The sequence below is a fragment of the Lonchura striata genome, chromosome 12, assembly GCF_050655825.1.
Source record: "Lonchura striata isolate lonStrDom1 chromosome 12, ASM5065582v1, whole genome shotgun sequence".
Taxonomy (NCBI): Eukaryota; Metazoa; Chordata; class Aves; order Passeriformes; family Estrildidae; genus Lonchura; species Lonchura striata.
The window spans coordinates 6,791,190-6,817,702 of record NC_140714.1 but is presented as its reverse complement, the minus strand read 5'-3'; the positions used below and the strand labels follow the sequence as shown (position 1 = coordinate 6,817,702).

Genomic DNA, 26,513 nt, shown 5'->3' with positions numbered 1-26,513 from the left:
GCCAAATCCAGCTATTTGCTTATTTAAACATTATTCTCCTCTTCGACATAAACAGTTTATCAGTGGAGAGCTACTCTACACCAGATGAGGGCTGTGAGCAATATTCCACCCTCTTACTTATGTAAATCATGTTTATTAATGACAGAGTGCAACACCTGAACCAAGGCCTGAGAAACTTTGCACCCACACTTTGGCAGAAAATCTGAGAAATGTGGGAAGGTTTGATGGAGTGTAAATCAGAGGGAACCCCTGCTTGCTACCAGGGAGCTGTTGGAGCTCCGAGCACCTTAAGCCAGCCCTAAATGCAAACCCATTTTCTGCAAGTCCTAAGAGGTTCTAAAAAGGCATATTTTTCTGAGGGGAAATGTCTGACTGTGGCAAGGTCAGGACAGATTTTTGCTTTGTTGTCACCATTTTACCCCACAGTTGGAGGGAATCCTGCCAGAGGAATCGAGTGAAATGGTAGTTACAATATTATGGCAAGAGATTTGCACCACATATCAGCAGCTGATGTGATGAAAACCAATATTCCTCAGTAAAATGGTATTCCCTGAATGACTGACCAGGCAACTCAAATTAATTTAGTACAAAAAAAGAAAAAAATCTACAGGTCAAATTAATTAAAATCCCATCTGACCCTTGTTTACTTCATGAATGACAACAAAATCTTTCACTTTGCATTACTTCAGCTGTTTGTCAGAATTTCAATAAAGATTCCTTTTCTTATTCTGTTTACTTCAATTTTCTATTCAGAGATTTCAGACTTCAGCTTTGAACATTGGCTCCACTCTGCTGCTTTTCATCTTGCACCAGCAGACTTGCAGGCAATTGAAATAAGGTAACCTCTCCTCTGCTTGTCCCTGAGCAGAGCCCAGGGCAAGGTGCAACTCCCTGGATAAACACCCTGTGAGCCACTTCATTACTGAGGCTGTGCGCAAGCTAATTAATTAACTTTATCTGTTCCTCTGTACTGTATTTATTCAAGGCAGCCCCCCCAGAAAGGCTGGCTGCCTCGCAATTACAGCATTCAGATGTTATAAGTTCATGAACCAGAATCAGTAAACATGATGCAATTATAAAAATAAGTTGGTGTGGAAAATCAATTTAAAGGGTCCTCGAGAGAAAAAGCACTTCTAGATAAAATGCCTCATAAAAATGCACATAACAGCACCCTGGCTGCAGCACAACCAACAGTCCAGGACTGCATTTTACTCCATAATGGGTGAGTTACACCCCAAGACAGATATCTGATTCTTGCCTTTCCCATCCAGTCACGTATCCAAGGTCCATAGCCCTGGATCTGCTCCCGTTTTCCAAGCAGCTTTGACTGGACCACACCAAGCACTCAGCCATTTGGCAGACTGACAGGATGGGTCTTCTCCTGTTGTACTTCTTACTGTTTCCCAGGGTTTCTTCTGATTTTACTGTCATTTAATTCTCCTGAAATCCTGTGATAATCACCCTAAATCCAGCTGTCAGCATCCCAGCATTTGTTACCTTGCATTTAGTCCAAGGAAGGTGTGAAGGTGTTTTATACAACCGAGTCACAGACAGATGAACTTCTAATTGCAGAACTGTTTCTACTTGCAAACCAATTTCCATAAGGGAGATGAGAAAGCCTTTGCACCACCCTGCACTTTCACAAGGTCAGCACATTCTATTGGCTCTCCTGGCAGCTCACAAAAACACTGTCCACCAGCTTCACTGCCTGCCTGCAGGACTGGACAAGAGAGGACAAGTCAGTTCACCAGCAGCTTCCTCCTTCTTCAGAGGTCTCAAGAAATTCAAGTGGTTAGATCTCTAATCTCATCAGAGGGCTCTGGTGAATCATGGCCTCTCACAGTCTGAGGTCATCAACATGTGTTCTCAGTTCAGTATGTTCTGCCCTACATCTCCAACAGCTGGTGCGTGGGCAGAAGGAAGGGCACCCACACACCTTGGGAAAAAAGCCCAGCTGCAAAGCAGGCACCATACAAACCTGTGCCCACGGTGCTTGTAATCATCTCAAGGAGAGAACAAGTTTACAGAATCGCAGAACTGTTTAGGTCAGAAAAGACTTTCAGGATAATCAAGTCCAACCATTAACACAGCACTGCCAAGCCCACCACTAAACCATGTCCCTGAGTGCCTCTTCTACTCTGATTTTAAATACCTTCAGAGATAATGGATGACTCAACCACTTTTCTGGGCAGCCTGTTCAATGCTTGACAATCCTTTCAGTGAACAATTACTTCCTAATATCCAATCCAAACCTCTCCTGGTGCAGCTTGAGGCCCATTTCCTCTTGTCCTCTATCTTGCTGCCTGGGAGAAGAGGCTGACTCTCACTTCACTACATCCTTTCAGGGAACTGTAGAAACTGAGCCTCTCTGAGCCACCTTTTCTCCAGGCTGAGCCCCCTCCCAGTTCACTCACCAATCCTCTTAAGTCCTTGGGAATGCTCCTCCCTTTTATTTCTACCAGCATCTTCTGAGAAAGCCCTGTGAGCAGCTTCACCTTGTTGAAGCCAGGACTACATCTTCCTCACCCTCAGCTCACCAGCAGCAGAAAGAGCTGTCAGAGTGTGCAGAGAGACACCGACACAGCGATTGCCTGAGCATCCCTACAGCCACATAGGTTGGGTTGGCGTGTGATGCCCTGAGGGGTCCTGGGGCAGGTGCTGTAGAAGAGCACAAGTTTTGGGATCTCCTGGTAGAGAATCATCCCTGTGCCCCTTCCTGGGCTCCAAGCAATGAGACAAACTGTCTGAGCATTTGGGCAGACTGCTATCCCAGCCCTTGTGCCAACATGTGCCAGATGCCATGGCAACTGGTGCACTGAGCTAATGCTGCCTGGCCACAGTTACATCATTACACAGTTACCTCATTAGAAAGCCTCTGCTGGCATTGCCCTCTCTCCCTGCAAAGGGAAGAGAGCACTTCAGCCTTTGCACTGCAGGGCCCTTCCAGCAAGCGACAGGCTCCCCATCGAGGTGATGGAGCTGCACGGGCAGACTCTCCACTGCTCTTCTATGACAAACTCCATTCCATGGGGAAAACAGAGGTGGCTGAGCTGGAGAGGCAATGCTACCCCTCGTATCCAGCATGCTCCCTTCCCTTTGCCTTTTCCCACATGCTGTTTAACGCGCCTCAGCAAAGCATCCCTGACTTGGGGCTGGCTCCCACCCACCAGTATCCACACAGGACCCTGCTTGGCTGGACCTGGCCAGCACCATTTCTGTGGGCTCTGTGTGTGGTCCCTGATCAAGCACCATCTGTCTTGAGTTTAGCACAACAACGCTGCAGCCCCACCAATTAAAACAGGCTGCAGAGTTAAATCCCAAATCAATGTGAAGTTAAGTAAATGATGAACAGTGAAGATAAATAGCACAGGGATGGGTCTGGCACTGAGGTGGGAGCCATAGGGCTGGGACACCACAGAAGGTGATGGCACAGTCTCCAAACTGACCCCAGGTAGAGCCAGTCCCCATCCTGACCCTTAGACTGGTGACAGTGACACCAGGACACCGCTCACTTTCTTTATTGAAGACGTAACTGTTCATTTTCTGCTGCATGGCACCTCACTACTACAGTGACAGGTGAAAATGCAATTATTATCCAGCCTGCCTGGCATCCTCCCCATTCCAACCATTCCATGTCATACTGGAAAACAGGGTGGGATGTTCCCAGTGCCTGCATCCAGCCTTGCATGTGACAGCCTCTGTGAGGCACTGAGCCCTGCAGGTCCTGCCTGCTGTCCCAGTACTGTATCTACCAAGGATTTTAGTAGATGCAGGAGCTCTAAGATGCTCTGAGAGAAGCAGCTCTGCACCATGCCCCTGGGGATGCCCAGCTCCATCTACCCCACAGGCACCCTTGCAATAGCACATTCTACCAATTCCACTGGAGAGGTCCTGCTGTGAGAAGGGGACTGTTTCTAGACCTAGAAGAGGCAGGTGGAAGCTGCTCAGTGGGGATAGTTTAGATAAGCATCATATAAAATAGCTGAATCCCAGTTCCTGTGCAGAAATGTTATCTGCTTGTATTTACCACCCACATACTATTTTATTAAGACATAATCTCAAACAAGAATTGTTGCCATTGCTGAAGTTTATTTTAACATATGGCCAACTGAGCCTAAGAAAAACATGTAAAATATATTTTAATACGCTATTCTTGCCTAATGGTTTTTATATATTTTTTAACGTGCAATATATATTTATACATTCCAAACATTTGGGGAGGTATACATTAAAAAATTGTATCAGTCACAAGTCGACTGTTAAATGAAAAAAAAAGTACTGTGGTTCCTTTGTGTTAGTCCAAAACTACTAGCATTGCATTAATTTTCAATAGGTAAAAGGTAATTTGTAGCTTCATAAATTCTCTTCAAGACATGGTAATTCTTACCTGGTCACAGCTGTCAGACATTGATAGGCTATACCATGGTGATGGGTTTTTAAAACCAGAGATGGATGTCTTGTGAAAATCCTGATGTATTTAAAACGCTGAAAAATTATTTCAGTCCAGAAAAAGCCCAGCTGAAGTCCTGGCTGGGGTTAGTTGCTTTCTCTACAATCCAACAAGGCACTGAAACACACACCTAATACTGAGTACAGGAGTCAGTTCTGCTGCCTTTGATAAACCATTCATGCATACAACTTTAAGCACACAATTTGTCACATAATCATGGATATCAGGACCCCATTAACTGAAAACCATTGGCAGAATGAGCATCCTTGAGGTTTCCATCTCCCTCATTCCATTTGCATACAGGTATGGTGCAGGCACCCATCCCACTCCTGCAAACAGAGAATGCTGCTTGCCTCCCCACTCCCAAATTATTCCCCCAGGCCTTAAAAGAGTGTCTGGTGGTGCTGAGCATCCCCACAAAAGTTAAGTGCAGTAACACATCAAGCCACCCTTGGGCTGCCCTGGATAGAAAGTATTCCCTCTACCCAGGTTGTTCAGTCGCTCGTTCCCATGGAGGAGCATCCTGATGAGAGAGCAGGATGTGCCAGAGGGATGCTGGTGCCTCAGAGGGTGCAGCCCATGGAGAGAGACCACAAGGCAGCCCAGGCTTCCCCAGCAAAGGCCCTGAACTGCTGTGACCCACCAACCCATTTCCACATTGGTTTCTCATCCATATGATGCAGACCCAACCAAGGGTGGCAGTCACAGAATCATTTAGGTTGGAGAAGACCCTTAAGATCATCAACTCCAAGCATAGATTTTGCATAATGAGCCTTGCTCCCTCCATGATGCCATATAACCAGAACATATAACAGAAGACAGGCTCCCATCCCATCAGTGACCACACCCAGGTCTGGAAAAAGTCCTTGTCAAAACCATGGATGAAGTTACAGCTAAACACCTCTTCATCAGTCCCTGCTTCTCATGCTTGAAGGGACATGGCTCTAAATGTATTTATCCTCACATGAAAGCCCACTCTGCAGAATTTAATTGGATACATTCTAAAATATCAGCTTTGTTTCTTCACCAATAAACCAGAAAGCTCCTCTCACACATGTTTATTTGAAACAGGGATTTAACAAGTATTAAATGCTCTCCTCTTAGCTACAGTTCCAGGCCAGGATTTAAATATCTGTGTTACAAGACAAATTCTAGCCTTAAACCACAGTAAGCACATTCTAAAAACGGAATAAAATAATAAATTCCATGTGCAAATCTCTGCCCTCCTGGTAACCTTCCTGACCCAAATACAGCCAATGCTCTGACCGGCATGGGATGGTCCCCTTGCTGTATGCATCAAGTAAAGGAAGCCAGAAAGCCAAGGCACAAAACGCTCCCTAATTTTTGCAGTTCTCAGCTATTACCCTCAAAGGACAGAGGGTTGGGGAGGATGAACTCTGACACCACTTGCAAAGGCCACTCCACACACGCAGCATTCTTTATTCAGCATTTACATATTGACTCGCATCCTGTTTTGCTGTAAACCATAATATTACTTCACTGCTGTCTGAAAAATGCAAATTCCAGCAGATCTGGCAAAACACTTTAGCCACTGCTTAGCTTCCAGTCCAGCAGTTGCTCAATGGGGCTATTCATAAGCCCTGCACAGACTTTAATCCTTTCTGCACCAAGCAGTGCTGAGCTCTTTGCCTGGCTGCAATCTGGAGTTCCCGGCAGGAGATATTTTCACTTCTGCCCTCTGGCTTTATCTCCTCTCTCTGTGCTGCACATGATGCAACAGCCAAAAGACTGAACAGCCCAAACCAACCAAACAAAGAAAAAATCCCCAAAAATCAAATCAAACCAAACCTTCCCCCTTTCCCCTCAAGAAAATCATAGAGAATGTGATGACTTTGATTTGTTTTCAGTGCTGGCCTGAAGACAGCCATAGTTCAGCACAAACAGTGGGCAGAAAAGGATAGTATTGATGATCCCAGCCTGGCTCACCACTACAGTTACAGCAGAACTGTCATTTTCTATATTTCTAGGACACCACTCATACAGAAAACATTCAAGATTAACCTTACATTAGGTACAGGGTTATCATTTTATGAAACACATTTTTAATTTCTATTTTTTAAAGAGAAAAGGGAGAATCATATAGCATTTTACATCCAGTGAATCAAACTCCTTGTAATTAGGACTGCTGGTTTCCTAGGTAACAAGGATCCAACTCTTTTATGTGAAGTAAAAATAAAGAACAGCTCCATCCAGCTACTGTAGTGGTGAGGGCAATTTATGCCAGTGACGGGATGGTGTTGCAGATGTGGGGAAGCTTGGAGCACTCAGGGTAGTTCTGCTCTGCTGCCAGAGCCACCACACTGGAGGAGGGACACACAGGAGAATACTGTCTCCAATCCAGCCAAAATCACGGACATGGACAAGGTGTAGACAGGGATTTCTCCAGTCTTCCCACTGGTGCCTGTGTCCCCTTGGCCCAGGACTCCACCATCCCTCTTTCTGCAAGAGCAGCATCGCCCACACCCCTCCCCAAGGGCTACAGCCTCCTCTGTGATGACTTCACCTCTAATAATAACTTCCAGAGCCCCATGAACTCCAGAGGAAAATAAACTCCAGTTACTTTTCCCTTTTACACTCCTCTTATTTTAGGAATTTGATGTGGGTGTAAAAGAAAAAAGACACACCTAACATAGCTGGAAAAATGCGCTGTGGGTATGATGTGACTCTGGCAAGCACAAAAGTGAATCACAGGAGGATCTGCACTGACTTTCTAAAGCAGTAATTTGCCTGGACCAGGCTTCCGTAACAGATGTTGCCATTTATAGATGTAATTTAGTATTGATTTTTCAAATATATAAGAGGAAAATGTGTGTGAGTGTGTCCGTGTGTTAGTGGGTGTGTAACTCTGTGTGTTTGTGAGTGCTTATTTGAGTGTGCAAGAGTGTGTGAGAGTGTGGCACAGTCATTACGCAAAGTCAGCACTTTTGCAACAAGGCCTGGGCACCTGGAGAGCTCAGATGTCCCAAAGCCCACCACTCACTTGTATAAAATGGTTATTTTCTGGATGGTTTCTCCCTCTTCCCCTGGTTTTGGCAACCCAAAGCCAGAGCCTGTCTCAAGAGCAGCTGAAGGGACACAGCCAAAGGGACAGCCCCTCTCACAGACAGCTGGACTCTTTGCACACCCCATGTACCGTGTAGGAAGTTCCTGGCCTCCCTCTGTCTCCAAAGTCTGGGAGACCATTTTCAATCAAAGCACCATGGACTTCTTCAGCCCTCAATATATTATATTCCACTGCAGATGTCAGGTCAGAGTCATTCATGCAATAAAAAAAACTGGCTACATCCAGATGCAAGCATCCGCAGTGCCAGGATGTCTTTTGAACAAAACAAACCCAATTATTTGAATAACATTGGACAGGGGGTTGTTCACTTCTGCAGAAGAATGCCTGTGATGTTTAAATGCTTTCCAAGAAAACCCTTTTCCTTTTTTTGCTTCACATCCAACCACAAAGCTTATCTATCAGGAATCTTTATTACAGATAAACTGATGAGAGAATGAGATAGGCTGAGTAAATTTGCAACTGCTGTTATGCTATGAGACAATAATGGAAGAAATACAGCTTACTTGAGCTTCCAAGTACTGCTTTGAGAAGAAACGTGGCCATCAGTGCAGCTCTGGTGCTGGCAAGGACCTGTGAGCAGTCTGGGAAGGTCTTTCCCTCCCCCTCTGTTTCCCCACCTGGATGGTGTGACCTTGCTGAAGGAAGCTGCCTGAAGGTAGTACCTGAGGAAGTATCTGAGGAAGGTAACTCAGCAAGGTGGTCCCCCATGCAGGGCCCCTAGCCATGGCAAGTGATGCTGCTGATGCCACAAGTCCATGTGGGCTCAAAGGAAGAAGATAACTTATGGGACAGAAAGGCACTCAGGGATGCCTAATACCTGGAAATCACCATGGCTTAGAAAGTCTCCAAACTGGAAATACTTTGGATGTGGAACACATGTGAGAGACCGTCACACTGTTCTCTCCCGAGCACTGCCACAGACAGTCTCCATTACCTGACTCACACCCCCCTCTCCACTCTCAGGTTGTGTTCACCTCTGCATTCCAAGAACCAGAGCATCCTGTAAACTGCCAAATTAAAGTTTGCTTGTCTGGCTTTTTGGTTGAAAACACAGAAATGCTACATTTGACGAGTCACTCCTTTTGCTTCCAGACTTTTCAGACCTGTTTCCCCACTTCTCCCCCACATGCTTTGGCCAGTTATAAGGACCAAGGAAGTTTTACCAAGGAGGTTTTCAACCCAAGTCTAATGTTAAATAAAGCTCAGATTCACGGGACAGTCTACATAAACCCAGCAGAGCCATAACGTGGCATGAGACGTTTGCAGAATTCACTTTGGAATTCCACAGAGGTGCTTAAAAAGACGTCTACCCTGATCAAAGTGATTTATATTTTTCATGAGTGAGCAATTTGCTTACCAGGAAAAAAACAAATTTAATTTTTAATTTGATCCCCATCAAAACAATATTTTCTTGTTGCTATGACAGCTGAAAGGAAAACCTCTTCCCTTGGCAAGGGCCAGCTAACAGCACTGCCGCACATCCCCCAGCAGCAGCTCAGGGAGGGAACACAGCCATGTGCATCATTTTTGGCTCTTGGTGGCTTTGATTTGATGGGATTTTTTAAAAGGATATTCTGAAGCCAGGAAGTAGAAAGTGTCTTTGAAGAGACTGAGGGGAAAGAGCTACAAAACATGGGAGCCTTGTAACGCCTGTGGGACTGTGGACCCTCCAAAGCCCTGCAGATCATTCCAGGGACCCTCTGGGTTTCACACCAGGCTCCTCAGACCAGCTGTCCTGCACCATAACCCAAACTGCACCTCTAATCCAAGATGCACAATGCTGGGAGGGGAGGAAAAAGACATCTGCTGACCATCAGCAGATATGGCAAGAGGCCAACAACAATAACAGAAAGGGCTCAATACATAACCGTTCTTTTCCTTCCACTCCTCCTCCATGGCTACCATCCTTGCAGTACTGAAGAAGTGCCCTGATGAATAAATATCTTCTTTGCCTTAGCAACAGTTAGCAACAGAGTCATGGTTTTTTTGCCTTGCTCAAAAGAAACACATCTCAAACTAACATAGATGATTTAAATGGCAATAAATACAGGACGTGGGTGTAATCAAAAATCGCTGAAATGCAGATCACACTTTTTAGCCTGGGTTATTTTAAAGCACAAGCAAAACTGCCAATGATCTGTAGAAAGAGCAAGGAGAGGGCTAAAAGGGAAAGGAAAATCACTGTAAGATTTGAGGAGGACAGAGATACACTGTCCATTCCTCCTGAGCAAAGCTGAGGCCAGGAACAGCGATGAAACCTGATGTTTGCCTTCAGCCTTGAAACAATTTGAATTTCTGCAGCAGATTTCACTTTTTACAAACTGCAAAGGTCGCATATAGTAAAAAATCTGTTAAATCCATAACCCCAGTGCACAGCAAACGTATTCTTTTCACGGCTCTACTCCTTTAACAGTTCATTTAAGATGTCTGCCTTGCATTTTTCCATTTGGTGTTGGGAAAATGTTTTCTTTCACCTGGCATAGAGCCCAATTCAACAGAAAAGGAAAGCCCTCCCCATTTCCACGGGGCCCTGCAGTATAAGACATGGGACTGATTTTTACCTTTAACCAGGCTACTTTTAGCTCTACCACCAGTATTTTGGCCCCTTCCCTTTAGCCCGGGCTCTTTTCCTGCCAGTCATTTAGAGGATGAGTTAATCCTTTGCTGGTTCCTTGCTGCTACCTACCATCAAGGGCAATTGCCTACCACCACCTCTGCTCCTCTGTTTGTCATCACCACCTCCACCACAATCCATGACAGCCAGCTCCCTGCAGCCCTTTCTTCCATCCCACATGCTCAAGCCTTGGTCCCAAAGAATGCAAAGCTCTACTGCCACCAGCAAAGTGTCACAAGACATGGGTGTAGCTGGGGTTTTGGTGACACCTCTGTGCTCTTTCTTCACCAAGAGAAATATTCTTGATTTCCATACAGATCACAACAGGAATCACAGCTGGACCACAGAACACAGCCTGGTTTCTACCCAAAACCGAACAATGCCAAATATTACTAACTGCAAACCAAAACCACAGCATGGTCCTGCTGATAGGGCACTGCTAAAGGGGAGCCTCAGGGTCCAGCAGTTCCATGGAAAAGAGCAGATATTTGGGATGCCTAGCTCCCATGGATATGGGGGCAATGGCAATTGGAGCCAGACAGTACCAATGTGTCCTGATTTTATTTCTCTAGAGAGAAATAAAATATGTCACAGGTAAAAAAATATCTCAGAGAGATAACAGCCTTTGGTTCCTGCTGAGTTTTTCAGGAAAAAAAAACTGGTTGGATTTTTTTTTTTTTTTTTTTTTTTTTTTTATTTAAGACTGAAGCTGGAGATGGCAGAAGGCATCTCTGCAGCCAAGGAAGCCCAGCTCCCCAGCTGGCACTGTGCAATATCACATCCCCTTCTTCATCCTGTTGTATCCCAACAAATGAAAACCTGTTAGGTGCTTTTATCTAATTACCTACTGATTTCAGAGAAGCAGCCCCCTACTCAGTGATGAACTGAGGAGCAATTCCCATGCCACACTCCGTCAGGACAGTGCGCTGTAACGCACGTCACAGGGCTGTGCCGTATGGATTTGGAGCTGAAATGACTCAGTAGAATGATGCCAGCTGTGCTGACTGAGAATTGGGCTGCTACGTGGCTTTCTATTGTACGTAGATGTCTAAATCCCTAAGCCTGAAGTAAAATAATTTATAAGCTTCAGGTAAAAAAGATCTATTCCCAAATCCACATCGCTTTTCAATCCTGGTCTCTAACATACTATACTCTTTCTGTATTTAATGTGCCCTTAAGGTGGGGATTAGGCAGACATTTGATTACATCTTTTATGTTTACGGCAATTCATTTCCAAACCTTTACAAACTTTAATTAAATGCCACATTTTTACCACCTCATCCTGAATTGAGAGAGAACAGCAGAGGAAAATGTGTTCTCAAACAGAATTTACATTTCTAAAGCACCTTTTTCTCTGCAAGCACCTTAGGGCTACTGCATAAAATCATCCTGAGCTGCCTTAAGATGTATCAGTGCAGACATCAAAGCAGCTCTAATATCCAGCCTCACGCAGACCTGCACACAGCTGAGATCACTGTGTTTCCAAGCACAAAATAAAACAGTTCCTGCCAAAACCAACCATCGATCCCCTCAAGAGGTGGCCGTGGGGAAAGTGAGAGCAACAGCCAAGCTCCAGCAGTAAAACCCAACCTCTGCCTTTGAGAAGGCTCACAGGAAGGGGCCTGGTAGGCAAAAGCATGGCAACTTCACATAGTCCTATAACCTCTTTTTTTTAGCATCTCTGTCCACAAGGGGAGACACTGTTGTGTTCCCATGAAGCAGAAGGGGAGCTCAGCATTCCCAGTGAGGAGATCTCAGCAAAACCAGTTCTCCAGAACTGGGAAAGACCAAAACATCTCCAAAGGTAATCCTCCCTTTACTGTAAAGAATTCCAGTGACTGGGAAGTGGAATGCCATTTCCTTAGAATCTGGACTCTTCTCTTAGGTTGCAGTTGGGGGTCACCCCATCCCTGGCTCAGTGAAAGGCCATGCATCTGCTTGCATCATCTCTGTGGTCATTTTGCAGATGGACACAACCCAAAATTTATCTCTGCTCAGCATTTAGAATCAAAGACATTGATTTTGAAGCAAAATTTTAATTGCAGGTTGGAAATTGGGAATTTGCAGGTTGGAAATTGGGGAATTTGTCCTATTTTAAAGTCTGGGTGCAGCAGAAACCATTCTCAGAAGCTGTCAGATCAAAAAGACAGGGAATTTTGTAAGATTGGCTGAGCTCTGAAGCTTTGCTCTTTGGGGTCAAGACAGAAGAAATGTTATCAAATTTTTATCAGTTAAGAAACTCAAGCCTGGCTTGAACACCACCACATCAGAAACTACACAAGGAGAATACTAAAAAAGGTTTAGCTGAAAATCTCACAGGTTGGCTAGCATCAAGATCGAAGCTGCAGACACTCCTGTGCAGACACAGAAAGCAATGAATCAATAGCAAGATCCTTGTTTTCTGCTTTCCTGCAGCTCTCTGCCCATCTTTTCAATGCCACATGCAGTGATGCTGTGCCTCACTTGCTGCCTCCCCATCCTACAGCATTCAGGGGGGCATGGCGAGATGAGATCTCTGCAGCTACAGATGGTGTCACCTGAGGTGGCAGGGTACCCCAGCTCCCTGTGCCACAGCCAGCTTCAAACCCTTTAAACAGCTTGGGAGAGGTGAGATTTACATCATTGATCACCTTTGTGTGTGCCCTCCATGCTGGGCTGAAATTTCACTCCTTGGGTTACCATCATTGGAAGCACTGAGCGTGCATGCAGCAATCCACTCTGCAAAGTCACTCATTGCTCACATCCAACAGCTTCACTTTTCCTGGATCACACAAAGGCATTTCCCAGCAATAACCATGGTCAGGCCAAATTTTGGCCTTCCAGCTGCTGTTGTTGCCATCAAAGAGCATTAAGATATAAAGCTGTGTTTCACATTGCCTAAAAAAATCCCACAAAGGCCAGATTTTATTCAAAGACTGTTATCACAGGTCTCACACTGACTACTACTTTTTAGGTCCCTGGGAAATTCATGACATGACTTCCCCAAGGTCAGGATTTCACTCCAAACTTGGAAGAGTTCAAGTCAAAAGGAAAGTTTTGGCAGTTGCTGTGTGCGCTCCAAGGAGTGGCTGGAGCAGGAAGCCAGTGTTTAACAGCACTTGCAGCCCTGCAAAATTTTACAAGACACAACCCTCACATTAGAGGATCCATTTCTTTCTTCATAAAATATATTGGGCCTTTCCACAAACTCCTTTTATTGGTCCATTTGGCTATTCACTCCGTTTATGAACTACTCAAGCTCCTGGATCATCTGGAAAAGCCAAGGGAGATGGTGGAGCTGAACCACTACGATGTGCTGGCCATGGCTAACAACCCTCTCTGCTACCAGGGCTCGGGCACACAGCTGGATTTCATCCCCTGAAAGGAAGAATGCAGCATCCTTTTAACCCATTTCTTCTCACTGCCTACAAGACTTTGGAGTCCCAGAGTGGAGATAAATCCCCCAAACCCAGGTGCTTTTATGCCTTTCACTTCAGACCAAAATGTATTTGGCAGCAAACAAGCAGTTAAGACTGGGATTTTTTTTTAACCAGCCTCCTACATCTCTTCCATGGGGTTCCTTTAATTGGTCTAGTTATAGAGCAAGCTTGCATGGAGGTCCACATGCTAACATAACAACATATTTTAATTGTGTATTTAAATAGTTTCATTTCTATTGACACTGGCTAAGGTGAGTCATAAGGCTTGCTGGTCACCAGCACAAGGCCAGACAATTCACGAGTGCAGCTTTTCAAGTTCTGCATTGCCACATCTCTGTTAACAACAACAAAACATTTCGCAACCACTGTTTCCCAAGGAGACAAGTACCTGAGGCCCTCTGTGTGCTAAGTCCAGTGCTTTGTGGCATGGTCAACACTGAAAAGACCAGCAAATCCTTACAAGAAAGGAAAAGCCAAGCAGCACGAGTAGATACGTGCCTGGCTCTACACATGTGCTCCTGTTCAAAAACGTGTAGCCAGAAGGGCAGAACCAGGATCCTGTGCTCCAGGCTGTGGTGCTACAACTTGCTTTTGGTCCCAGTCCCAGAACTGCAACACTTCATTCCCAGAGTGCTTTCCCAGTACTTCCCAGCCCACCAGCAGAAGCAGGAGCAACTGGTGGTGGCAGCACCATATTGTTCTCACAGTCCCAAAACAACCAGGAACCAATCCAGGAACCATCATAATGGGACAAAATACCACATCCCAGAGCCCATCTCCAGTGACACCTCCAGAAAAGTAATTATCCAGGCACAATGATATAACATCATCTTTATCCTAGTGAGAAGGTGCTTTGCAGCACGTGGGCCAGCTTGTATCCTTGGAATTACTCACATATGTCATGTCTGAGCTGCACCAAGCCCTTGTGAAATAACCAGCCAAGGGCGAACGCTGCTTGCGACAATCCCACGGAGAGGCTGTTTTAAGCCATGTAACAAGGAACTCTGCTGCCCTCCCAAATAGCAGGAGCTACTTTAAAAAAACCCTTACTATTGTAATCTTGGATTACTCCCTACCACCCAAATCCATTTCATCATAATTAGCACCCATTATTAAAAAGCCCCTCTGGCATTTCCATATTTCTCTGATCATTATACTCCACAGATACTCTGTAGCAAAATCCACCCAGCTGTGTATTTTGCATAAACTGGTTATCTTGAACGACATGCACCCTCATTCTTGTTACCAGGCCCATATTTTATACAACGTTGACACTTCCAGACTCTCTTGCAGGGGCCCTTGCTTTGAGAGATTTAAATTAAGCCCAATGCAAGCAGCTCAATGAGGGAGACAGGAGGAAATCTGAATTCTTCTTGAATTAATTACTAAAATCTGAAAATTCAGCATGGCATCATATGGTTTTACCACAAAACATGTCACCCAAAGCATGGCACAAAATTCAACTGCCCAGAATACTTCAACAGCATTACAATGCAGCCAAAAGCTGATCAAAGACTTGGCTTTGGAGTTCTTTATTCCCTCTTAAAAGAAAAATATAAGGTACGCCGAGAGTTAAACTAGAAACACACCTTGGCTGTACCTCGGCAGTGTCTGAGCAATTAGCTAAAGGGAACAAAATTTAAAAAGCCCATTTTTTCGGAAAAAAAATTATTATGGAAGATGAGATGACACTAATCTCTGTGATCATCTCTGAAAGCACACACATCTATACCTCCAGGATGGAGTCCCTCCCCTAGCAAGCAGGTGCTTCATCTTCCAACTAACAACACTCCAGCCAACATCCAGCCCTTCCACAGCATCCTTGGGGCTGGAGCTGCTTCTGCTCCAGTCACAAACATCAGTATTTTAAATCTCCTTACACAGATAAACTTCTACAGTAAGGATAAGAACAATCTCAGGGACTTTCATAAGAGCCTCACAACACCACAAGCTTTGGTGCTGCTGGGAACGAGACCTCAGCACTGCAAACTCCAGCACAGAAACACAGAACCCCCAAGCTCTCAGATCTGCTGCTTTTCTAGACAGAAGGACCCTTAATTCTGCACCCTCCAATATTATCCATCTTTCAAGATCTTTCCTTTGCTTGGGTAGTTGTGCCAGCATCCTAGGCTACCACCAGACTCTGTGCCTTCAAGAAGATGAAGATTGCAACCCTTCACTAGCCAGGGCCTCTTCATTTTCTCCTCTCAGCACACTTCAGTCCCCTCTGAAAATGAGCATAACAGCAGGCAGAGCATTAATCAACACAACATGTGCTTCACCTAACTTCAGCAACCACTATGAATATTTAAGTTTTACATTATGTGCTGGGATTATTTTTATATATACGCCACCCTGTGTCTTTTTATATACACAGTCACACCCCTCTATAAGCAAACACACACAGAGTATTTCATTTCTGCAAACTATAATTTAAGCACAGGGATTTTTTTCCCCCTTTGGGCAGCTGGAGCAGCAGCGAGTAGTACAGCAGCGATGCCGAGTGCCCTCTGCTGTACATGAGACAAATGCTTCTTTGTTTAAAAATATTCTTTAAATACTTATAACTTTTCTTAGGAAAATAGTTATTAACATTATATTTGACCATTTCAAGCGTGACATACAATAATGATACCACCTGATTTCTCCTGTCAGACTAAAAGATTAATGTCTCTTCCAAGTTATATCAGCAGAAAGTAAATAAGTCTGGGCTGGAACTGCACGGGGTCCAATGTGAAAATGTTTTATTTATACACTTGAAAATGACAAAGGGAGATCCGAACAAACAATACAGGTTTATTATTCAGGCATTTATCAGATAGCCTTCACACTTCAGCAAATCACACATCTATTAGAGATACAAGCTGAAACTGTCACGTGGCAATATGAAATCATTTTTCTATTGTAATGCAGCATTGCTCCTGCTACTGAAAGGAAAGATAATATTCAAATATATGTATTTCGAACTGCTACACCTTGTAATAAATTATGCACTTGATATTAAAAATCCAAGCTATGCTGCACAAACCTGACTTTACAATATTAACTTTTATTGTCTTCTCACATCTCAGTTCTTCTCACATCTGACATTTAAAGGGGCTGCACTTTAGATATGTGGCCTTTATGGCATCAAATGCAGGTAATAGGGCCCAGCCACAGCAATGTCATGAGTGCTCCCACTGTTTGACAGGCAAGAGGAGAAAGGGAGTCAGCCTTGTCCCCAACCTGCTCCTACTTCTTCAAATGTGTAATTTCAAGCAAAAATCTGACTTTGAAAGAGTTGGAATGTTGCAAAAACAGGGATTAAATAATTTGCTAGGAGTCGGGACAAGACAGGGGACACCAAGCCCAGCAGCATCCCTGCACAGGGCTCCACCTCCACCCAAGGCAGACGGGTCAAAGAGCAGCCAGGTCTTTCTCCACAGAGCAAACCCTGCCACAAGCACCCGGCAGCCTGGAGAGGTCAGAGCAGCACTGTCTGCTACACAAGCATCAAAATCCCAGTTCCTGGCACCACGATGTATTTTCTCCCTCTCTGTGTCATGCTCCCACAGAAGGAGACATCTTTTTTTAACCTGTCTCTGTGCAATACCTTGGCACTGCAAGCAGGGCCCATCTGCTCTGCAGAGCTCCGTGAGGACACCTCCACACTGCCCTTGGAGGGTGGGAGGGAGACTGGGGGATCCAAGCACCCTTGGGTGCTGGCTTGAGATGCCCAAGCCCCCAGGTGCTTTCACACAGTCACCTGTCCCCAGCAGGTCAAAGAGCTGGTTATCATCAGCACAGTCACACCAGAACAACTGGTTCCTCATCCCTTCCTGTGACTCACTGCAAAACCTCTCAATTTCCAGCATTTGTATTCACTTCACAGCTTGGATTTCCTAGAGGAGGCACTACCCAGGAAAACAAGCCTCCTCTTACACCCTCCTGTAAATGTGTCCACGTGAAGCTGATCAAAAATATTCCAGATTATTTTTTTTTTAAACAAAATCTTTTACCAGTATTTTTTTTCCGCCAACAAAATGATGTGGTTTTTTATAACTTCTAATCTTGCTCTTCTCAGAGCATTCAGGGATTCTTGTCCTAGATTCCCTGTCTTGGTTGAAGGCCAAGCATCACTAGCTGAGCCAGAGGGAATATAAAAGTATCTTTATAAGGCGCTATAGAAAAGAAGAAGAATTGGACCCTAGGAGACAATTCGCTTTTATGCCTTGGGTATTTAAGGATCAAATGCACATTTGTGAGCTGACACCAGGTAAAGAAGTGGTTTTGAGACTTTATTGCATCTAAAGAAGCCTCTCAAAGCATCTTTTTACCAACTAGAGCAAAAGAGAAATCAAGGAGCAGTGACACAACCCCTAGTGCGGCTGCCAAGCCCCTGGGGACAGCAGGGCTCATGGGCCACTCCTGGTGACACCAGGGGCACAACCACTGCTCCGCTTGCAAAGCAAACAGATGAAGGCAGGGAAACAGGAACCACCCAAGACATGCTGAGGAGGTTTCCTATGGTTACCGCTGCCATGGAAGTTTTTTTTCTTTTTGTTGTCTTGATCTAAATTTCTGGCTCCTTGGCTGCAGTATGCTTCCTGCAAGGTTGGGTTGGATCCTTAGACCTTCACCTTGCTGCTGGAATGTGAACACACTGAGCAGCGGCCACCTTCGAGCTGGACCAGGAGCATCTCAAATCTGAACTGCTTGAGCTCTCCTCTGGACTCCCTGGAGCCTGTGACTTGGTTTCAAAGAGAAGAGGAGGAAAGCAAGTGGAGGGAGGGGGAAAGACATCCTTTACTAATTGCTCACAGCTGTGTCCAAGCAGTTCCCACTTCAGCTGCCAGGAGCTGCAGGCTCATGCTCTCCCCAACAAGCTCCAGAGCAACAGAAACCCCTCACAGGGAGAGGGACTCTCCATCCATCCACGGAGCTCTGCATAGGGATTTCAGTAATTATACTTACACACTCCCCTTATCAGCAAAAGCAGCCATTATGTTTTTTATCACTGCAGAGGCAGCATCCACACAAGGGCAATGGATAGGGGATGAAATATTTGCTGCAATGACTGAGTACAAAGTGTCTCGCTCCGCAGTGAGAATAATTGTCACACGGAGCTCTCCAAGTGATAAGCTTTGGTATCAGGGTCCTGTGAAGAGCAGAGCTGCATGTGGGAAGCAACAGCCTCTCCAGCAGCTGACAGGAGCACCCTGAGTTTTCTGTACATCTCTTGACCTAAGCACTGGGGAACTGAGAAAGGTTCTGGCCATTGGGACTGCACTGATGCATGTCTGGGGTCTGCAAGCAGGAGAAAAATGTTCTTTACAGCCATGCTCATGAGGTTTACCCTGAAATTAGTTTTCCTCACATCAGACAATTCTGCTAATGTTACAAATTCCTTCAACATTAGATAGTGACCGCAGAGATGCTACAAGCACAGGAAGGGTCCGGCTTTCCACCATCACGGCTGGGAGATTATTCATTGGAGAAAAAAGCAAATAGCCAAACGAGAACCACAAATTGCAAAGCCAGCTGCCAAAGGTCTCAGCTGATACTATCGGCCATCCTTAAACTCGGTGATAGACTTACGAGCCAGACAATGAAAACGCAATTCATTATTTGAAGAGTGACTCACTGGTGTAATAAGGATGGATTACTGGGCGGGGGGGGGGGGGGGGGGGATGAGTGGGGGCGAATGTTTTTGAAAAAGTCTAAAAGACTGCAGATTGACTTCTTAAAGGCAAACAGAAAAAAGAACAAAACCAAAGAAAAACTCTCGAAAACACTGAGCAGAGTCTCTACAGCCGAGAGCAACAAAGAGGAGGGCAGCGCTCAGTGGGCGTCAGCCAAAGAGCTGCGCCCGGCCCCTCCAGCGGGGCCGCGGGTTCCAGCCTTTATCTCACCAAAGCGGTGGCTGCCAGCTTTTCTTTCACGCCACACCGCGCTGGGGGACAAGGGCGTGTTGCAAAGCCTCGAATAAAGCAGTAGGAGTTTTCCTGGCTGCCCAACACGGGCCACACGCAGCACAGCACCGCCGGGTGCAGCGCGGCTCTGTGCGGCCGGCCCAGGAACGGGATAAGGATGTGTCACAGCACCACTGCAACTCCGCATCTCCCACCTCCTCCCGCTCAGCAGAGGCTCCAACCAGCGATTTAACCCTTTTCCCTGGGCTTGGGAGGGTGCACATGGAGCTCAGGACCTTACATATCCCATAGCACTGCGCTGTTAAATCATTCACCACGTTCCATTAAATCGCAGCCAACACAGCTCCCAAATCCACGACTGCAGCCCCCAGCACCAACAGCTGTCTGCTTCTAGGAGATCCCAGTGCAAGCCAATCCATCCTGCTTCCAAGTTTTGTGGGTCTCTCCTGGGCAAATCCATCTTGAAAGGCTCCATCATGAGGGAACTGTGCTTGCCAGTGTCCGGCAGCACAGCCCCGTGGCTGAGGCACCAGCAAAGCACTCACCAGCCCAATTCTGCCTTTGGGATGCTAAACCCTACTGCGTTGTAGCAGGTAAGCTTCTACTCTTTGCAAACCAAGAAGCAGTTGTAGTCACTTTCCAAAAAAAAAAAAAAAAACCAAAAAAAAAAAAACACATTAAAAAACCCCCATATTTTTAAATTACTTGTTTAGAAGTAAAATATCACACAAACTCAGAATTCAGTGCATCTGCTCTGCAGACAGCTATCCATCATCAGTGCAATCCACAATCACACCAGATACAGAATAAACCCCACAAAATCAGCTCAAATCCTGCAACAGCTTATAAGTGTTTTTTCACACCATTCATAAAAATAGAACTGCACAAGGCCACTTCAAAACAGACAGAAAATCTACCCGCACTGCCTGTTCCCTAGGAGAAATTCTGCTTTCCTGGCTTTTGCTCAGTGGCAATGGAGCTAGGCAGAGCAGCTCCAGTTAGAGCAGCTGCAGAACAGGGCTCTGTGCTCAGCTGAAATTCAATCAACAAGTGTCCAAACTCCTTTGAATTCTTGCAATACAATCCTGAGTGGCTTGTAAAGGTCTTCAAACAGGCTCCCTGGGCTTGCCCGGAAACAAATACATACCTCACCTGCTCTTTTGTACATCACATACAAAAAATTAAAGAATTTATTTTAGGCTTTTTGCCAGGGACAACACTGCCTCTGACACTATAATGCTCTGGTAATGTGGATACTGTGTCTCCCAGCCAACACAAACAGGATACCTTATCAGTCTTGGCTGTCTTAAGTGCTGTTTCAAGTGCTGTTTCAGCAGCAGGGCACAAAGAAATGGAACCCACAAGTCAGAAAAAATAGTTGGGAGTTCTTTAAATGTAACTGTGCACTCAATATTTAGGAAAATAATTGTCCCAAGGCAGGGCAAAGCTGATACCTACACCACAATCCACCCAATCCCCCATCCCAGTGGCCCAGCTGCCCCTGGCAGAGCTGCTTTTGGAACAGTGGGAGCAGCACAAGCCATCATTCATTACCCCTGCTCTCCCTGCTGCCATGGGGGTGAAAAGCCCCCCACAAAAACTAGACCTGATTTTCCAAACACTTACACAAATGTTTAACCTTGCAGATGTAAGAAAATAGGACAGCTGAAGTCATTGATGCCAAGCCAGTGCAGCATCCCCCTGAGCTGAGCTCCAGTGCACACAGCCACCCACACCAAACCACCCTGGGCACAGGGGCTGAAGGACACTGACTGCCACTGAAGAGCCTGGCAGGGAGTGGCTTCTCCTTTCTGAACCTGTGACCAAATAAGCACACAGAAAATAAATAAAAAACAAGTTAATGATACCAACTGCTTTGTGAAAGGCTTTAAAATCAGCAAACAAAACCAGCCTTTGTTTTTGCATCCCCTCTGCCAGGGTGACAGATCTATGGGAAGCAGGTGACTCCTGCCCACCCCTAGGGACAGGAACAGGTCCCCTAGGGATAGCAGCCCTCACCTCAGGAGTGCTGTGATGGATCTGCACTGGGCTAGACCTGCACTGGCTGAATTCTGCCCATTTCAGCAGGTTCCCAACTGCAACATGATGAATTTTCTAAAAGCTTCCAGGCCAGCACAATTCACAATGGCAGTGATAGGAACATCAGACTATTCAAGATAAGGTATTGCTATTCTCACATCTCCAAATCCTTTCAAATAAACATGCAAGGAAATGCGGAATATCTGAATCCTAAAGAAGAGAGGCACAAAGCCTGTTATTCATGCCAGGGAAAAGCTGGGAGTGTGTGTGTGCAAGAGACATAACCTATGAGAAATACTGAAAACATATGGAAGCAATAATCTGTACTCTTTTTTTTTTTTTTTTGGAAGTAGAAACAAATGCTTCAGAATTCGGTATTATTCGTTCATGTGCTGCGTTACAAATATTATTGTTTCTGCTCTCTGGATGAGGAACTAGGCAGCAAACTGAAGAGCCAAAGGCACCCAGGGATGTACACAGGAGTCTGCTGGAGTGTACCTCCCATGGGCAGGATCAGAGCCCTGGGAATGCAGACAAAGGCTGCAGACACACAGAATTTCTCATTGCTTGTGCACAGCAATCTCCAGAGCACTGAACAAACTCACAAACAAATCAAAAATCCACTGCCATGAGCAACTCCCTGCCTACAGTCAACAAGGTAGAGAAGGGAGTTGCAAAACGACTTGTGCACCATCACCCAACATCAAATATCACAGAGATTCTGGCCCACCACCTCATTTTGGGTCACTGTTTCATGAGACACGGTCTCTTTTCCTTGTCCATAGGTTTCTGTGATCCAGTGGTCAATCACAACCCTTCGGGCTGATCACCTGGGATCTCCAGGCAACTCTCTCCTGAGAAGATGAGAAGTTTGTCTTTGCAGACACTCCCTGATCCAGCAAGGCCAGATGAAATCAGACTTCAGCAGGACCAACTGCAGTAGATTATAGCAAGATGCCAAGTTATGGAAATAAATAAATGCTTGAAACAACTGTATGCAGCAGAATTTGTTAATACTACTGAATACTACATCAGGTCACTTAAATTTGCCCTGAAAGGCAAGGGCCAGTACACAAGGGCTGTACAAACACACACCTCTGATATTAAGAGCACAGCGTGTGACAGCAACGTATGAAGAGAAGCTGATCTCTTTCCTAGCAAAATGTGATTCCAAGGGACAAAGATTGTGTGACGTATGCAAGGAAAAAGATGCTCCAAGAAAAGAGGTGAGACATTATTTCACATTGAAAATAAAACTCTGGCAAGCCAGTCTTTGTCTTCATGTCATGTTTATTACTGCTTTTCAAATGCTTCTGCAAACCAGAAGAATAACTATGGCAACAAAGACTTCTCCAAAGGGTTTCAGACTCTATTTTTAAAATTGTCTTCTCTGTCACAGTATCCAAATTCCTTCCCTCAGAAACCAGCCGTATGCCACTGCCTCTGCAGGCTTTGCAAACCAGGTGGCACATCCCCCCTACCTCGCACCAAAGCTCAAACACCATCCTGAGACCTGGGTGTCCTGCATCTATGTTTTTAGTTGGTGGGTTTGGAGAAGGTTGGGAGCAGGGAACAGCAAGGTCTGCTGAACTGCAAGAGTATTTTGGCTTTCTTCAGGAGCAAACAAACCACGGCTCTGTGTGCTAAACACATGCCAATCTCCCAACACGAAGGAGCCACTATTTTAACTGTGGCACTAAAGCTGTAATTTTACTTCACCCGGAGTAAATCTGAAATTAGTTCTTCACAGTAAGCTTAACAGCAGCAAAAGCGAACCATTTGTCACCTTTAAGGTTTGCATATTCACACTAATTGCACCGGGACTAAGTTATAAATTCCCTTCCCTGCTCCTGGACCACCTCCCTGGAAGGCTTTTCTCTGCAAGACATTATGCAAAAGACACTGCTAATGGCTATTCATTCACCAAACTCCAGTGACAGCTTTATTTAATGCCAAAGCTTGTTAACAAGCTGAATGGCACACAGTTTAATGTAATGCAGATCTGATTAGAAAACAGCAACGGGGCTCCTAAGGAGTTCAATTTTTATTGAATTTGATTTCCCTTTTTCTACACAAAGCCACCTTTTTTAATGAGGATTTGGTTACGTACATGCCATTTCCATCTTCTAGACTGGAGCCCACACAGATGAACTCAGTCCTTTGGCACTTTGCTGACAACCCACCACAGCAGAAAGCGATGAGACTAGACGAAGGAGTAGTTTTTCTGCTCAGCCCATGAGAAATTCAGGGTTTTACTGGTTACAGTTTGATAGATGTATCTTCATGGACTTTGCCCCCAGACTTTCTCAGAAAAACTGGTTACTTTTTCCTCTTTGGGACTAAATGTTTTAAATCTAAAAATTGAATTTCTGCCTCACAACGAGAGGCAGAGATCTGCGGCATGCGGAAGAGAGCTCTTTGAGGGAGGAAGATGTAGGCTCTAGTTGTGCTCTAGTTTAACTGAGGTGTTTTCAATTCCTTGCTTCCACCATATTAGCATTAAATATATTGACACTGCCACAGGATCATTCACCCACTACCTTAAATGTGGGATTATAATTTCAGAATAAAATTACAAAGATTCCACAAACTTCAAAAACCAGGGATGTTATTTAATTATTTAAGAATCCCCTGTCATCTTCTTTTTGCACATCACCTACAGTAGAGAGACCAGGCTTATTCTGAAAAGAGTTCTGCAGAATATAATTTATTTTCAAGAGGTCTCCCTTGTCTCAGGAAGCATGCCTGTGCTTCCAGGAATGATAAATTCAACAAATGCTCAGAGCCATCTCTAAGAAAAGTGGCTGTTAAGGAAACACAGGAACACAGGAATCTTCATCTGACAAAGCAATCTGCTTGCTTGAAGGAGTGCCTGCGCAGATCACACCTAAAATCACAGGTAAGTAGAAAGTACACAGTCCAGCATAATTAGGTATAGACCATGCCTGTCTCAGCAATGGCTTCAGTGTCTGCAAGTTTATAAATTCCCTTTAGCATTATCACCACTCTGCATCTTTGAAGCAAAAACCACCCCATTTATATTTATCTGCAAAACTCTGATGTCAAAGGATTATGAAAAGCCTTACAAATCTCTAGTGGTCAATTGATCTGAATTTATACCCCTAATCTGAGGATCTCCTTGCAAACCTTGTTTTCTTTCAGTCTCATTCAGGTGAGCAGCCCCACCAATCAGTGACTGTAACATCTCCTGCACAGAGGGCAAGGGCTCCTCAGCATGTTTTCAACCTACAAACTACTGGGAATAATTTGTCTGCTTACCTATTCCTGGCATTAATAGACCACTGGCTAGTAAAAAATGAACACATTTCCTCTCTATTGTGTTCTGGCAAATAGACTGCCTTTATTTGGTTTAATTGCGTAATTACTCCTACATCAAGGCAATTAAATGGGAATGTCTGCAGGAGGGCTTTCAGCTAATCGAGTCCTGGTGTAAGGAAACTTGGTGTAAGGTCTAACCGGCTCAGTGGGATGCAAAGCTGGAGCACAAAGGCTGTAATGCCTCTGGGGGCTGACCCCACCCATACCCAAAGGGAACCCATCCTTCTCCTGCCCCAGGGGACATAACCACTTCTTTCCTGAGAGAAAGCTGCTGGGAAAATCCACACTGTTTTGGCAAAAATCCTCTCTTATGTCTGGGGGTCTTCAGCAAAGGGGATGGTTATGGGTAGTCCTGGCAGGCTGGAGGCTCCTGCACATGGGGTTTGGCAGGATCTGGCCTAGAGGCACAGTGAGCCAATGCAGAGGGCACAATCTGAAAAGAGCTGCAGCATCTCTTTCATCTGACACTCCCCAGGCAGTGGTGTGCTCCTTCTGCTGGGCCATTTGGCCTCTGGTGGGATCCTATAAAAATTCACTTAATTCTTCAAAAGCTGCTGTACAGCTGTACTCTCTGACATAAGGAAACACGAAGCACAGCACATCACAAGTCCTTGGAGCAGGGAAGTAATGCTGTTGGTGACCACGGCTTTTTATCCTGCATTTGAAAGTTCTCCTTGGCACTTTTAAGGATTACAAAGCGGCTCTGCAGGGACACAAGGAAATCCGGGACAGCCGGAGGACCATGGCAAGCCCCACCTGCTGCTGTGCATCCTTCAGGGCAGACCTCAGCCTATGGAACCCGTCCCACCACACCCTGGGGCAAATGCTGAAGGAAACAATGATTTGCAAGGCTAAACATTAAGATCCAACTCAAGAGGAATATACCAACCCCTATCCTTGCTCTGAATCCAAGCTCTAATCTGGTGAGACACAGCTCTGAGAAGTAGGGCAGAGGCTGGGAGGAACGCCAAGCACAGCAGATGCTGGAGAAAAGGGTATACCCTGAAAAATAAGGTTAAAAGGTCGTCAAGGGCTCCCTGGCCTACTAAGATTGTGTGGAGCTCCCAGGGCCCACAGCCCAGATTTAAGATCACCAAGTCCCAGATCGCACATCAGCAGGAACTCATTTCGAGGCAGCAGAACATGGGGAGGGGAGAAAGGGCTGACCCAGGAGAAGGCCAGGGCTTGCTGCGCTTAGCAGGCACCGGCACTGCCAGGTTTGTTCAGAGACTCGACAGAAATAACCAGAAATACTATTTTTGCCGGAGTTTCACGCAGCGGTTTGGTGCAGACCGCAAAAACCCCTTCAGCCCCATTTTCCCCACCCCACCCAGGTTATCCCCGACAGGTGAGGGCGGCTTCAGCCCCCGGCACGACCCGGAGCAGCAGGACGAGCTCCTGACCGCACTGGAGAAGCTGCGAGTTGTTAATTGCCAAACCAGTTACCCCAGTCCCGCATCTGGATCCTGCTGCGCCCCGCACCACGGCGGCCACGGGCACACCCGTGTGGGGACAGCCCACCCGTGTCCGCAGAACCCACCGTGGGTGGGCAACGCGCTCCGGACTAGCACAAGCCCGCCCAGAGCAGCCACACCTGCACGCCGGCCGCGCACGGAGCCGGGAGGGCGCCGCGCAGGGAGAGCGGCGATGGGAC

General features: G+C 45.7%; 1 protein-coding gene across 8 annotated transcripts in view; it reads right to left on the bottom strand.

The window, feature by feature from the left end:
- The window catches only part of PRICKLE2 (prickle planar cell polarity protein 2), a 103,394-nt gene that overhangs the window by 76,399 nt on the left and 482 nt on the right, over nt 1–26,513 (bottom strand). Inside the window, exons 3-4 of one of the 8 annotated variants that reach the window (XM_085590332.1) lie at nt 25,749–25,861; nt 1–24,407 (exon numbers count right to left, since the gene is read on the bottom strand). The exon at nt 1–24,407 is cut by the window's left edge and continues 33,533 nt beyond it. The exons of 2 other annotated variants lie outside the window; for them this stretch is intronic. The gene's annotated coding sequence lies outside the window, so the exon portion shown is untranslated. 5 more of the 8 variants (XM_085590331.1, XM_085590333.1, XM_085590334.1 and 2 more) reach the window with 5 other exon arrangements.